This window comes from Rhyacophila brunnea, unplaced genomic scaffold, assembly GCF_057557595.1.
Source record: "Rhyacophila brunnea isolate RB1 unplaced genomic scaffold, BYU_Rbru_1.0 scaffold_87, whole genome shotgun sequence".
Classification (NCBI taxonomy): Eukaryota; Metazoa; Arthropoda; class Insecta; order Trichoptera; family Rhyacophilidae; genus Rhyacophila; species Rhyacophila brunnea.
In genome coordinates, this window is record NW_028233358.1 from 643,520 (window position 1) to 661,063 (window position 17,544).

Below are 17,544 nucleotides of genomic sequence, written 5' to 3' on the forward strand. Positions count from 1 at the left end.
TAAAATTTAATTATGTGAAATCGTTATCCCACGCACTCTCGTCATGGCACATGCTATATGTTTTAAACCATTTATATTCGAAAATATACGCGCAAGATAATCAAATCTATAACAATTTAATGTTTTCAAAACCCGTCGAGTTACTAATAATATTTAAAATATGCGTAATTTTATATATTTTAGTAAGAAAGTAGTCTTAACCTCAAATTCAAAAATTTAAATGCATTGTAAATCTGTTACCATGTATTTTATTTTATAAAAAATCACAGTATTATTAATGATTATAATATAGAAAAGGGCTTCGTGCCGTAGTTAGAGAACTAAAATATCTTCAGAATTGATATAAATCTTGGGGCACATATAGAAATAGAAAGTAAGGGCCATTGATTTTTTTATGCTTATGTGACATATATTTAAATCATATTTGTTAATTTCAAAATTGTTTTAATAATTTAAATTATCTATTAATTGATAATAGTCACTATTCATTTGTGCGTTTTGGGCAAAACGATATTATTTGATATATCTATGCCCGGAACAAACTGCAACTAAAAAAATTTAAATTAAAAATCTAATTATAGTATAGTAAATGAACAGAAACATCTGGCTATGTGGGCCCTTAAGAAAATAAACCTAGTTTTCTTGTGTAATTTTGTCTTTAAAGCTAATTTTAGTCAGCAGCAATCATATGAAGTACAAACATGCGAAGTATATATTATAAATCCGCGATTAAAGTCCATACAGCCTAAAATATTTTATAAAGATAAAATTACAATCTATTCGAATATAAAATATTGTAAATATACACATATTAAGATAAATTGAAAGAAATAGAACCATTATCTTCATTTTTATAGCGAAAAAATAAAATTTAAAGATTTCCTGAATAACTAAATTAAAAATATGAAATTGGAAAGATATAAAAAAAATCTATATTATACAATCTTATGTCTATACTGAATAAGATAAATAAATTATTTTCTTATAAAATACCAATAATGACGTGTGGAAAAATCAAAAATGATTTTTTTGCTATAAATTATATGCTCGGCAAAAAAATAAAATCAAGTGGGGTGATATTTTCAACATATTTATTTTATAAGAAACAGTTAAAAATGAATGTAAATATAAAATTAATATGCAAAAGACAAAAACAAAATACAGGTTATGTTATATTAAACATGCAAAAAATACCAACGGATCACAATTATTTTATAAAACTATGCATCTTACAAACATTAAATAACTAATTGAAATCCTAAAACAGCAAAAAAATAAGTCAGCTAATTATAAAGCATGATTTTAATATTAAAACATAAAACAAAACACTAAAAAAATTTATAGTTAAAAAAAAATTATATTGTAAAATTTCAACAATTAAAACAGCCATTTAATTATATTGGAATTTTATAACAATAATATATACCAGTAATTAATATAACATTCAAATTAATAATTAAAATTTAGGGAGAAATTTCAAAAATACACGAGGTACCTATCAAGCAGAACAAAAATATTTATCATAATATGCCAGCATAGTTATTAAACGATATTATGGTATAGATATACCGTTCATAGACCTATAAAGATCCCAAAAATTTTTTGAATATATAAAATATGTTTTTTGTGCACATATGTGTTTTTATTTTAAAAAATAGAAAAATAAATGGATTTTTACAGATAAAATATCAATCTTGATATTTTACTTTGCCAATGAATTACACAAAATAAACGTATGATATTCCGCGCACAAAAAAACGAAAAATAGCATCTATTTTAAAATATTTATTTGGCTGATCTGGATATTTATATAAAAACAAAGAAAAAATATAGATAAATGAAATTGTATTCAAAATGAATATAATTATAATAATAATGAAAACATGTTAAATATAAAAAGGTATATCATGAATTACCGAAATTTTATATGCGTTATATTTCTCTATTAGATTAAAAAGATGAAACTTTCACAGGAAAAAATATGCTCCGAAAATAGTCAAGTTTTAAATTATTTATCAATATTTTAATGTTCCTGTATATTTTTGGACAAAATTTATGCTATATTACATATGCAAGTCAAATTCCCTTGATGACTTTAGTAAAAAAATATTTACTGTAATGATACCATAGTATTTTCATATTTCGCCAAAAAAAAATTTCTTTTTTTGATGATTTTGTTTTCACACGAGAGCTCATATCACATATCAGATTCGAACCTACTATTAATGCCTATAAAAAAATAAAGTAATCTTATAATTTTTTATTATAATTTCCAAAAATTATCCAAACCTACTTTTTTTCTTTTAAGTAAAATTTATCAAAGAAATAAATTTTTGCTGATGATTTTCTTCTATCTGTACATATCATATTCGTTCGCATATTCTTATTTTCTACAGTATGTGAGGTAAGATAAGAAATAAACATGCAAATGATGAGTAAAGATTGAGACTTTTATTGACGAAGTTTTGTATTAGATAATTCAATTTTATTATTATTCAACAAGGTGGGTTTTAGATACAAAGAAGTTTAAGGTATAGGAATAGCAGAAAAATAAAAGCAAATATTATGAATTTATTATGGCCCAATTTCGTTGTTAGTTTTATAAATTCATTCAATCAAAACTTTAGATTGAAAAATAGAACAGATTAAAATAATAAACGCTATAGATTCGAGATTTTTAATTCGTTTTTAGTTATTTAAATTAATTCAATCAAAACTTTAGATTGAAAAATAGAACAGATTAAAATAATAAACGCTATAGATTCGAGATTTTTAATTCGTTTTTAGTTATTTAAATTAATTCAAGCAAAACTTTAGATTGCAAAATAGAACAGATTAATATAATAAACGTTATAAATTCGAGTTTTTTAATTCGTTTTTAGTTATTTAAATTAATTCAAGCAAAACTTTAGATTTCAAAATAGAACAGATTAATATAATAAACGTTATAAATTCGAGATTTTTAATTCGTTTTTAGTTATTTAAATTAATTCAAGCAAAACTTTAGATTGCAAAATAGAACAGATTAATATAATAAACGTTATAAATTCGAGTTTTTTAATTCGTTTTTAGTTATTTAAATTAATTCAATCAAAACTTTAGATTGAAAAATAGAACAGATTAAAATAATAAACGCTATAGATTCGAGATTTTTAATTCGTTTTTAGTTATTTAAATTAATTCAAGCAAAACTTTAGATTGCAAAATAGAACAGATTAATATAATAAACGTTATAAATTCGAGTTTTTTAATTCGTTTTTAGTTATTTAAATTAATTCAAGCAAAACTTTAGATTTCAAAATAGAACAGATTAATATAATAAACGTTATAAATTCGAGATTTTTAATTCGTTTTTAGTTATTTAAATTAATTCAAGCAAAACTTTAGATTTCAAAATAGAACAGATTAATATGATAAACGCTATAGATTCAAGTTTTTTAATTTCGTTTTATGCTTTTGAATTTGTTCAAGCAAAACTTAAGAATTATCCACAGATTTGGCTGTCTTTACTTATCTTTTGTTTACATAATTTTTACAATTTCCATTAATATGTCTTCTTCTTTCAAGAAAATTGATCAAGTATTTTTATTAATTTATTATTAGTGCCCATGCTTCTTCTTTAGTTACCATTCCTACCTCAAAACCAAAAACCTAAATAATATACATAACTATTTAATGTCATAATATCGCAAATACACTTTAATGCATGTATCAAATATTTATATATATACGCTTGCATTCTTAAATTTTTGTTATAATATCCAGTACAAAAACTGGTATCAGTGGGGTTCGAACCCACGCATCGTTCGATAATAGATCTTAAGTCCACCGCCTTAGACCACTCGGCCATGATACCTTGAAAAGGTGTTTTTTCATAAACATAAACGTAATGATATTATGAAAGCACCTTGCGCTATGTGCCGCAAATATAGGGCTGTACAAATTAATGTAAAAGAGCCAAGTACAAAACATAGATAAAATAAGAGATTATACGCTGAAATAATAACAAAAAAATCTTAAAATTCGCACATGTCTATTATTTATAGCTTTGAAATGCTTTTCTTTGCTCACATTAAAAATTTTTTTTTCTTTCCCTTTTCATTTGATTTGTATGAAATGATGCCCTCTATAAAATTATCAAATCTTTCTTTAATTTTTACAAAACTAAAACTTCAATAAAGATGAACATTTGGTTTTCTCTTCAAAAAAAAACAATACAAAAAATTTTACATCGTTTAATTATATAATTATCGAATTACTATTATGTTTATTATTTATGGGTTAATTTTCTTTTTATCAATTTTATATATTTAGACATAGCCAGCCCATTGGGAACATTACACAACTCCTTGATACATCTTCCCCTAATCAATCTTCGTCGACTGCTCTTCTTCTCTTAAATGAGATGAGTTTAAGTGTCTTGCGGAGTGTGAGAGCTTGCATGTATGCTTCTACTTCGTCTGTGATTTTTAACTCCTTAACATATTTTTTATGGTTTTTTGTAACCACACCATTCCAAGTCATTACATATGGTATTATTCTTGCTTTACATTTGTAAATTAAACCAAGTTAATTCGCCAAGATGCCATATTCATATATTTTTCATTCACAACTTCTGTTAAGATATCCAGGCTAGTTATATTTCAATTAATGTAATAATATTTTCTTTTTTATCGTATATAAAATTATCATGTCTTTTTGTTTATTTATCATATCTGTTTTATTTAGGGATCAACCCTTTTTCTGCATTTTCGTTTTCGCAAATTTCTTGTATATAAAGTTCTGATCTTTTTGAATTTCTTAATGTTGTATCGTCTTAATAAGAGGAAATAAAAACATATTACAATTAAATTTATGATGTATATAGTATATAATTTAGCATAAGTAACGTTTTTTTCTGCCGTGTAATGAATCTAATAAAAAACTTTCGTTCTAATTACAATAAATAATGATAAACCTTATATAAAAAAAATACTAAAATGTGTTTTTTTAACAATATATAATATGTATAAATTGTATTTTTTAAACATGTAAACTGTTTTAAAACTCAAAAAAAATGCAAAATTTACTTATTATTGGGAATAATTGTTTTATATAAAAATTATCTGTGAATAATATCTATTTCTAGCCGAAATAAAATTCTGGAATACATACAATTATTTTATATAAATATTTTATTAAAAAATAATATATGATAAACATATATTTCTGACCGAAATAAAATTCTGGAACACATAAAATTATTTTATAAAAATGTTTTATTAAAAAATAATATATGAAAAAAATATATTGTTGACCAACAAAAAAAATAAGAATTTATATGCATAAATTGTTTTAAAAAAGATCTGTATTTTACAAGAATAATATATGAAAAACATATATTGTTAGCCAATAAAAAACTCTGGAATACATACAATTATTTTTTATAAACGTTTTATATTAAAATAATATATGATAACAGTTATTTTTAACAGAGCAAAAAAAATAAGAATTTATATGCATAAATTGTTTTAAAAAGATCTGTATTTTGCAAGAATAACATATGAAAAATTTATATTGTTAGCCAACAAAAAAAAATCTGGAATACATACAATTATTTTGAATAAACGTTTATATAAAAATAATATATGATAACAGTTATTGTAACAGAGGAAAGAAATAATAATTTATATGCATAAATTGTTGTAAAAAGATCAGATTTCAAAAATTCTTAATAATATCTTGTTTATTTTGTCAAGCTATTTTTGATAAATGATATTTACAAGTTTGTTTGCTGTTATCATTTCATGATCTACCAAATTCAAAATGTACAGAATGCCGCCAAATAAACGATTAAGTCGGATACAGTGCTCAGGTAAATAAGAAATAATTTGTATAATTTAAATGTGACAAATATTTTAGATAATTTTATATCTGAATGTTTGAGCTTAACATAGAAATATATTTTACCATGCTTCTATATAATTCTAAACAAAAGTATACTAATTCATGGTGAAATTCTCTAAACATGTCTATTTAAAAAATAAATACGGCTTTAAAATATAATTATTCATAAACTATCAACAAAAATACCCGCCTAAACTCCAAAAGTATAGTTAAATTTCGCAGTAATTTTGCCTTGAAAAGATCATAAAATATGTTATCGATTTAAATTAACCTTTAAATATAAATTCCAATAAATTTTATTATGATAAGCGCAAGAAACTTGTCAAAAGAACCATTTTTAGGGTGAATATTTGCAAAAAAATGATATTGCATCAAATTTACCAGGTTAAATTTTGAGAAAATTCTCATATAAAGCTTTAACTAGCAAATATTAAATGCAATATGGACATTCTTTGTTTGATCATACATTCAATAACTGGTTTTTATATAAATAGAGCAAAATTATCAACTTTTTTTCGTTTAGTATATATTAAAAAAAAGGTATAAAATTCAAATTTATTTAGATTGAGTATAAAAATTACAAGAATTTGATCCATTTAGAGTATATTTTAAAAAAAAGGTTTAGAATTCAAATTAATTTAGATTAAGTATAAAATTAGTGAATACGATCCTTTTAGAGTATACATTAAAAAAAAAGGTTTAGAATTCAAATTTATTTAGATTGAGTATAAAAATTACAAGAATTTGATCGCTTTAGAGTATATATTAAAAAAAAGGTTTAGAATTCAAATTTATTTAGATTGAGTATAAAAATTACAAGAATTTGATCGCTTTAGAGTATATATTAAAAAAAAGGTTTAGAATTCAAATTTATTTAGATTGAGTATAAAAATTACAAGAATTTGATCCATTTAGAGTATATTTTAAAAAAAAGGTTTAGAATTCAAATTTATTTAGATTAAGTATAAAATTAGTGAATACGATCCTTTTAGAGTATACATTAAAAAAAAAGGTTTAGAATTCAAATTTATTTAGATTGAGTATAAAAATTACAAGAATTTGATCGCTTTAGAGTATATATTAAAAAAAAGGTATAAAATTCAAATTTATTTAGATTGAGTATAAAAATTACAAGAATTTGATCCATTTAGAGTATATTTTAAAAAAAAGGTTTAGAATTCAAATTTATTTAGATTAAGTATAAAATTAGTGAATACGATCCTTTTAGAGTATACATTAAAAAAAAAGGTTTAGAATTCAAATTTATTTAGATTGAGTATAAAAATTACAAGAATTTGATCGCTTTAGAGTATATATTAAAAAAAAGGTTTATAATTCAAATTTATTTAGATTGAGTATAAAAATTACAAGAATTTGATCCCTTTAGAGTATATATTTAAAAAAAAGGTTTAGAATTCAAATTTATTTAGATTGAGTATAAAAATTACAAGAATTTGGTCCCTTTAGAGTATATATTAAAAAAAAAGGTTTAGAATTCAAATTTATTTAGATTGAGTATAAAAATTACTGAATTATCTTCTTTACTATATATATTAAAAAAAGGCTTTCAATTAGAATTTATTTAGATTACGTTAAATACCTCACCCTTAATTCTTTTTAGGGTTTCTTGACTTACACCGATAACCCTAGCATTTCTTGAAAAGTCTTTAGCAACGTCGTGCAAGTTATTTTTGACAAGGACTCTACAAATTACAATAGCAACACTTTCGACGGCTTCTTTAATTTGTTTGAGGGTATTTAGATGGCACTCGTGCTCAAAAATAAAAGTTTTTTCGAGAGTTTGAATATTTGAGCTATTTTTAAAGTTGAGGATATTTATCATTGAATGTATTTCCGGTTCAGTTGAGTATTTATCGATCAAAATTTTGTATGAATTGACAAAATCGTCTGTTTTGTTGTTTATGAATGATTTTGACATTTCCGAAACTAAAATTTTCTTTACTGAATTTTTGTCGAATAAGTTGTGCATTTCCAGCAAAGTTTTTTTTTCGTTTGTATCGAGTAAAAGTTGAGAAACGCCTTTTCTTATTCCAGAATCTATTTCTACGAAGCCATCGATATTCATATCGTTTATTGTTTTTTGCTTATTATTTATACAATAATTCGTTTCATTTTTAGTGTTTTTTTGTTCAATTAAATTGGAATTTCCTAAATGATTATCATGGTTTATATTTTTTGTTTCAAGCAAATGAAATAATTTGTTTTCGACAATAAATCCGCATACTTCTTTATAAAAAGTGTTTTCAGCCCCGAATTTTAGAGAATTAAGCAAATAAACCTTTTTATCTCGATTTTTTATGCACTTAAGAACAATTGCAAACACGGTTTGAATGTAAATTTGCATAATATTTTTGGAATTACACTTAGATAAAATCCTTTTCATCATGAAATAGCAATCAAAAGCATAAAAATTACCCAAAAATAAACATTCTACGCTTTTTTCGAACATTCCAAAAAGAATAAATGAGAGAAACCTTCCAGATACATTCTTATAATTTTTGAACATGTCGTAAATGTTTTCTTTAGTGAATATACGCGGTGTACCTATAACCATAAGCCACAAATAATCTTCTAATGTTGTTATAACTGAATCAGAGGCGTCGATTTCTGTTTTAGACACTATTTTTAGCATAAGAGACCTGAAAAAATCATTTGGTGAGCTTTTTCTGAGAACTAAACGAGATTTTTTGATATCTAAATTCCCAGAAAAATAGTCTATAATAGTTTCTTTAAAATCTTTGCATGTTTGGCTAAAAAAGAATGTATATTCATTCAATAAATCGATTACCTTTTCTGTATCTCCACATCTAAAATGTGTATATATTTCTCCATAAAGGTATCTGCCATCAAATGAATCTAAGCTGATATCATCACCACCATATTTCATTTCAACAAACAAAGAAACTTGATCTTCTTTATCTTGCACCTTTTCGTCAATATTCTTTCTCTGGAAAATAAATTCTTTATCAGAACCCATATGTTTTGATCTTTTGCAGAAATACTTTCCTTTATTTTCATCTATATATCTTGAAACATACTTTTTATACTTTTTCTCAAGAAAATCTTTAGCACACTCCCCTGACCCTAAAAACTCATAACAATCTCGAATAAAAGGACAACTAAATAAATCTGAATCTGGAAAATCGAAATCAACATTGTCCATATCACTAAACTGCATATTGTCAAATACACTCACACTACAATCCTTATTGTTTTTTAAACTCAACATATTGTCTGCCAAAAACTTGTTAAAATCGGACATCGTTTTTAGTTCAATCTCTTTTTCAATACAGAGTAGTTTTTCTTGTAGCTTTAAATCAAGAAAAGACAATATTTCAAATTGATCTAAATGTGGTTTAATGTAATTTTGTGTTAGATCGAGCTTCGATTGTAGAAGTGTTGGATTCATTACTTCTGATATGTATTTATCCGTCCGTGGATGCTGCTGATTCTCTTTTATAAGCTTTTGAAGTGACGAACGGAAATATGAATAGTTCGGGATGCGTGGTAGTGGAAGAATAAAAGGATGTGGTGTCATTTAAAGGGGTATGATTAATAGAATAAATATAAATAATAGTAAAGAATAAGTGATTAGGATTTGATTCAATTTTAGATCATTGGAATAAATATAAATGATCAATGGAATAATTTATATGAAAAGGTTGAATATATAAAGATTTAGTTTATCATAAGAATAAACCTAAGATTTATAAAAATGATGGCGCAAGACACTCTATCTCATCTTATTTGAGAGAAAAAGAGCAGTTTATGATGATAGATCAGGGTAAGATGTATCAAAAATTTGTGTAATGTTCCCAATGGGCTGATTATGTCTCAGTAGATGAAATTGATGAAAATTAACTTAACCCATGAATAAAAAATAATTATAAAATAATAGTAAATAATAAGTGATTAACGTAAAGATTCAATTTTAGATCATTGGAATAATATAAATGATCAGGGGAATAATTTATATGAAACGGTTGAATATATAAAGATTTAGTATATCATAAGAATAAACCTAAGCTTTTTAAATGATCTAAAGATATAATAATAGCAAAGTGTGTTATTTAAATGAATGATCAGTGATTATTTAATCGAAGGTTCAATAAATAAATATATTTTTATCTATGAATTAATTTTGTAATTATAATTTTAGTTTTTGTTCTCGAGTACACAGCGTTTAATACTTTCGGCTATTTTCTTCTCTCTGAAGTCTTCTTCATACCTTCCTCCTTTCGATATCTATTAATTCAAGGGGTTTTCACAATCCCAAAGTTTACGTATATGCCCAATTTGTTAAGGTACTATCTAACATGCATTATACAATTTTATGATGATTTATTTTAATGTAGAATATCTTATATATATTTATTATTGGGCTAAAATGATTTTTAACACTTATATCTTTTTCAAGAAAAATTTCAGGTTCCTTTGCAGAATAAATTTTCTTCACAATTCATTCAAAATTGCCATTTCTAAAATCCCTAATAATGCATCTTTTTGCTATAAGACTTATTAATTCAAGTGTCCTTGTAAATCCTATTGTTATTAGGTGGTATAATTGTATAAAACCAATAAGTTTTCAAATTAAAAAAAAATTATGGAAAATCGGAAATATCATATAGAAAATTGATGCATATATGATGTCACAAATTAAATCATTTTTAAAACGCGAAAGTTGAATCCTAATCTGCCTTTTGATGTGATTTCCACCCAAGATTTGTTTAAATATTATTAGTTTACAAATAAATGCAAAAAAAATCGCTAAATTTTCCCTTTAGATATAAAATAAATATAAACAAAAAAATTCTATTTGGATCTCTTAAATTTTTATTTAAATCTAAACTGCATTAAAAACTGGGTTACAATAAATTCATATAAAAAACCAAGAAAATTAACACTATCGTTTCTTATAATTATACATACCATAGTATCAAAATAACATATAAAATTATTTTTATGGTAAAGAAAATTTTATAAATATTTTAGACAAGTTTACATTTGTTTCCAAAGACAGGAATTAATGATGCTGCAAAATAAAATTATATTAGAGTTCCTTTTATAATAAAGTAAAAATATCCAGTAAATTGCCAATATGACATATTATTTTTTTGAAATGGGTTTTATAAAAAAGTAAAATATCAAGTAAATTGCTAATATGACATAAATTTTTTTTGAAATGGGTTTTATAATAAAGTAAAATATCCAGTAAATTGCTAATATGACATAAATTTTTTTTGAAATGGGTTTTATAATAAAGTTAAATATCGAATAAGCTAATACTATACGCATTAATTTACATGGATATTTGTAATATGATAAAGTAAAATATTAACTTCTTAGAAATTTTACATATATTTACCTTTGTTTCCAAATTTTTATACCTATATTCTCTTTCATTTTAAAATAGTTGGCTGTTAATACTTTTGATCTAAAACATAGGATAAAGAGCACACGTCTAGAAAATTTAGTTGGAAAATCATGATTTATTAAATTTCACTTTTACGGCAATTAAATAAATAAATTCATATAAAGCAATAGCGGTAAGATTTTATCAATGATATAGGCATAAAACCTTCTTACAAAAAAAATAATGATAGAAAATAAATTATCTTAGTGACACAGAATGAAAATAGAAATTGCTTAACCCATTCAAAAATTGCTCTATTTTTCTAAGAAATGCGTGAAACACATTCAAAAGAAACATAATATTATAAATAAAAAAAACAAAACTATTCATAATGATACAATCTTAAAATTTTTCATCCTTATTTTGCGCCTTAAAACTTATACATTTCTTGTTACCCTTAACATAAAAATTATTATGAACTAAGAGAATCAATTTTATTAAAAATTTCTTAAATAGTTTACACACCATATTTCATAATATTTTTGAAAAATGTGAAATCTAAAAGATAATATTACCGGGTCGTGGCGGCAAAAAAATATATATACCTAGCACAAATATATGTTTTTATAGCAGAAATCTATTCTGCTTATGATGGTACTTACACAATGTAATTATTTTTCCTGTAAAATTGAATGCAGCATATAAAAATTACAACCAGAAAAAATCAACTTATTAACTAGTTTCTCCCCCTAAATCACAATTCTGGGTTTTTTAGTCTTTAATTGTGATTATATTTTGATATCTATCATATACGAAAAAAATTATTATTTTAATTTAGATACATGTAAAGTTTTTTTCAGACAAATAATATCTAATTTTTAGTAAACAAAATCAATTATGTATTATCTTACGAAAAATATTGAAATCCGCTAATATACATATTTAAATACAATTTGCTTTAAAAAGAATAAAATATGGCTTCTAAGTAAACAGCCCCAATTGAAAAGAAAATTAGAACGATTGATCATATAAATCAAAAATATAATAAACAGGAAAATATACATTTATCGATATAATTTAGTTTAAATTAAAAATAAATTTATTGGATCGATCACAGTATGAACCCCAATATCAAAAAAAAATTGGATCATTATATTTTCGAAAGAAGTAAAAAATAATTTGTTGTTATACTTGTTTTCAAAAAATACAATATAAACAAGTTTTTAAAATCAAAATCAACGTAATTTAAATATATTCATATGCAAGTGCTTTTTATCGATATAATAGGATTTTTTTTTAAAAAAACACAACCAATAGATAATTAAATGAACACGAGTGTATTAAACAGAGAATCGCATATAAATAAGTGGATTATATTATTCCATAGAAAATATCTTTTTCATAGAAAATTAAAAGTTTCTAAAGCTCATTTATTATATAAAATCAAAAGAAAGCAATAATTGACTAACAAAGAAATTATGACCCCCACACTAAGCTCAAAAAAGACAAATATGTGTCATATTATAAGAAATACTTATTCTACATGACATGTTTGTTTTTATAATTATATGAACAAAATTACTACATAAAAAACGGAAAATATAATTAAAAAGATTTATTTTTTATTTCGGTATTTTATCTGAATATCGTGATCGAAAAACAATATTATCATGTTTGATCACAATATTTAACTCTTTGTTAATATTTGGTAAATAAAAACGTAAATTTCCGACTTATCAAAATTTTTTTTATGCTCCTTGAAGTATTCATATTGCTTTAAACACTTTTTATATATATTATTTTTTCCTTAACTAATGCAAAACAGTGTTTTCCCTCCTAATTATTCTTAGAATATATTGCTCTTTTAAAACGTTGGTTCTTTTTTAAATCGACTTGGAATGACCTGTTATAATTAAAATAATTTTGTATAGTCAATTTAAAGCAGATATATTATAAGAAAATAAAAAAATTATTAATCGTGAAACATAATGATCGTAAAAATTATTTTCTATGCAGCAAATTATATATTTATATAGCTTTAAACGATATTTTATTGCCACAAGTCATCTATTTTACTAAAAATAATAGTTTATCAAAATATTAATTATAAAATTTTCCGACTTTTAGCCACATTTATTTGTCATATATATCTTTATATTGAAGACAAAATTCATTTCAATATTAATTAGTTTATTTTTATTATAAGATAACCTAAACCCAAACTTTTTTATACATTCCGGAGATATTATTTCTTTTTATAATTTACCAATACATATGATATTTCCATAATATTATGATTCTATCTTTTTAAGACGTCATCAATTTTATACCATACTATTATTATTGACATAATATAGCGTATTCATAGTGAATAATATTGTTATAAGCTAAATGTCTCGTTAAAACTTTATATTTTTCCTAATCTATGTTTTCTTTGAATAAATGTTTTGTTATTATTTTCACATCCTTTTTACGATCTTTGAGGTTGAAAATCGGATTACTATAATCATATTTATATTTTTTAGCTTAATATTAAGTAAATAACAGTTATATATAAATGCATAGGTTACATTTTTTTACCTTCTTTTTTAAAAAAGGTGATAATGCGAAAAATCGGTTTCTTAGATCAAATATCGAAGTCTATTGACTGTAAAGTTTTTTGATGTATGATTACAGTTTTCATATACATTCTATTATCCATACTTTAGATAAAATGATGTTTTAATACTTATGATATACTAAATATATCCGGCAAATAACAATACGCAGAATTATTTAAATATAGACAAAATTTTCAAATATAAAAGCGCAAAAACTCATTCAATATGTAAAATATGACAATATTGATGTTTTTTTTACAGCGATGCATTTATCTTTTAAAAATTTATCAATGAAAAATAACGAAAAAACTATTATTAATCTGGATATATATATGTGGCAATAAAATTATGGCAAAACACACTTATAATCAATAAAAAAAGGTTTTTTATTTTGAAAACCAAATTTTATTATAGCACAAATCTTTTTGGAAATATATTTCAGATAGAGCCAGGCAAAAATAAACTCCATTATGCAAAAACAATTGAAAAGCAATATATAACACGAATAATATATAATTCATAAAGTACACATCATATAGTATAAATCAAATAAAGTTTTAGAACCTTAACTCAATAAAAATTTTTTGCATCAGTATATAGCTGTAATTTATCAGATATTCTTGTTAAAACTTTTTAAGTGTAAGAAAGTTAGAGCACAAAAAATTTTTCTAGATTTGATATAAATTAAAAATTTTTCTGTTAAAAACACATTTGGCGTTCCCAAAACCAAAGTAAACATACGGACATACATGGAAAATATGATTTTAGGCACCAATTTAATTATATAAACATTATATAGTATCTTTGAAACACATAAATAATGATAAAAATAGCAAACTGTTGAATATTAAAGATTATAAACTTTACTAATCTTCTTCTCAAAAGTTCTATTAAAATCCCAATTTAGTTCAACCTATCTTTATTTAACCTAACATCAATTGTCGTAAAAAAAATTGCTAAAAAAAGCATCGTGATGTCAAGAAAAAAATTAAAAATATAGCCAAGATCTTCAGATAAAATTGTTTCTTTAGTTTTTATTTTTATAAGCACATGATTTTATTTATATGCTTTTTAGAAAAATATTCTGGGTTTATAAAATAATAAAATAAACGTTTAAAGAACAGTGAAATTGTATGGCTTCTATTGAATAAAATGCAAATAAGCTAAAAAATGTAGATGTGATCAAAGTTGATACTTACTTGGGAATGAATTTTATAAAAATCTTTATGCTTAGATTATACAAAAATGAGACGAAGATAAAATAAATACTTAGTTCCAGCTATACACATATATATGAAATCAAAAAATAGTAAAAATGAATCAACAAATCGAATTCGGGAGATTTATATAAATATATAAAACGGATGCTTCTATTATGTAATAGAGAAAGAAATTTTTAAATACAATTATATTTCATTTTAGGTTTATAAAATTTTATAAAACCAGGTAAATACTAATATCAAAAGCAAAAAAATTGTAAAAATTATTAATAAGCTTTACACGCATCAAAGACTATAAAATTGAATCCCTGTGCACAATGATAGAAATACATATTCTATTAAAATGAAATGCGAAAACGATACATGATAAAAAGAGAGTATGAATGGAAACGAAGATGCAACATTTAAATTAAACAGAAACATTAATTTGTATCTATAATTTTATTGATACATAAATAGCTTGTTTTAATATATCATTACTTGTCTTAAATTTACGTAGATTCTCTTCTCATATATTCAGTAATTTTATTTTAAAATTTAGGACTGAATATCTTGTGTTCTTCTTATAACCAAAATTAAATAAAGTCTTAGGCATGAATTATTCTGTATATCAGTAAATTTACGGTAATCCATATTTATTAAAGTATTTTAAATCTTTTAATAATGTTTATTTTTGCATTTAAAGGTTTTTTATCAATCGAATTTCACCTAATTACCGATTTATTACATTTCTTAAAGGCTATATTTTAAGTAAAATTATAATATGAAGCGATAAATAATGCACGTGCACAGAAAATTTTATTTTTTCTTTTATATATTTCAATTTATTAAATTTTACAATAATATTACTTGTTTTAATTGCAAATTATCTATTTACTCTATAAAACATCAAATTATATTAATTTTCCCCCTTTTGTATTTTGTTTAAACTTTAAATCCCAAAATAAAAAAAAAAACTTACACCATGGTTTAATTAATAATCCTATCAACCACAGTTTTATACAAAACATGTTTTAATTAAACATTTAAATATATTTTTTTCGTTTCTTGATCTCGCTATATTAAATTAGATTAAAATTATTCATAATGAAATAGATCTTTTTTTTGGATAAAAAATATCTGTTTGTTTTATATTATTCATTATCATAATTATTATGACCAACATGCACCTTGGGAAATTAATTCAAGTTTCAAATTTAGTAAAAATCTATTAAAAATAGACAAATAAGCATAAAATATATAAATTTCGCTAGATTTTATATTTTTGTTGGACTGCACATGTTAAAATTTATATAAAGATGTCCTATATTAATGTCTGTTTAATAAAAACTAATCGGAAACGAGAATAAGGTAGTATAAACGTATGGAATTTATTTCAAGCCTATAATTTTATGGGAAAACACTACGGTATATTAATTCTCATTGCAATACTTCGAAGACAAAATATATGAAACATCATTACACATAAAAAAACTCCATTTTATATATATTAGTTTTATTATATGTGATATTGTATAAGAAAGAAAAATATTTGGAAAATATATAAATAAAATAATTTGCATGCGATTGAATGAATAAATCTTAGTATAGTATGCGGATATAAATCAATGAGATAGCAATGAAGACGCCAGAAATACCGAATCACAGCTGCATTTATTCACATAATAATTCCTTCTTGTTATTTAATTTATTACATAAATTTGTGCCTGCTAAATATCATTTTAAAGTGCATGTAGATTTACCGAAGGAATTTATTATCAAAAATCGAGACCATGCAATTCAACGATATCGAAAGACGGTTTCTGCTATCTTACCCAAAAACTTCACTAATTTATGTCAAAACGCAAATAAAAACTATAACAGTATAAAAAAATATTTATAAAATTTGATATATCATCTATAATTTAGAAGCAACAATATGGTGGCTATATATGAAATTTATATCAATTGAGCTCTATAAGCCACACGAAACCACTATATTTATACAATCATATCTTCATTCTTATGCAGGGTTTTAGTTCATATATTCTATTATTTTTGTTCATTAAGCTATATTGTCTCTAAACTACAACTGTTTCGCATTTTGATGACTAGAGGTGTATATGCACCAAAATATATGATTTGTTGACGCTTTTGTTTCTTAAAACCATATAATCATTCTGCGTGGTGTTTTAAATCACATTCATACAGATGAGTCTCATTACCTTTAATTTTCATAGATCATGAACACGAAAAAAATGTTTTCAAATGCTTTTTAGAAACAAAAATAAATGAATCATCGATAATTTTTCCGTTTATAAAGGGGTATCTAACACTGTTATGAGCATTTTTACATTCATTATGAGAATATATTAGAATTATATCCAGCGTTATAATGCCAATAGAGATAAAAAGATGTATTTTTATCATCATATATGTGGCTCTTATTAATTAAACATTCTATTATAATAATAACAGGTATTAA

The 17,544-nt window shown here is 23.2% G+C and overlaps 1 non-coding gene across 1 annotated transcript; it reads right to left on the reverse strand.

Annotated features, from left to right (window-relative positions):
• Nucleotides 1–3,774: 3,774 nt before the first annotated feature.
• TRNAL-UAA (transfer RNA leucine (anticodon UAA)) lies at nucleotides 3,775–3,856 on the reverse strand. Its single transcript has one exon. It is a non-coding gene; the product is annotated as a tRNA-Leu (tRNA).
• Between the last annotated feature and the right edge of the window lie 13,688 nt (nucleotides 3,857–17,544).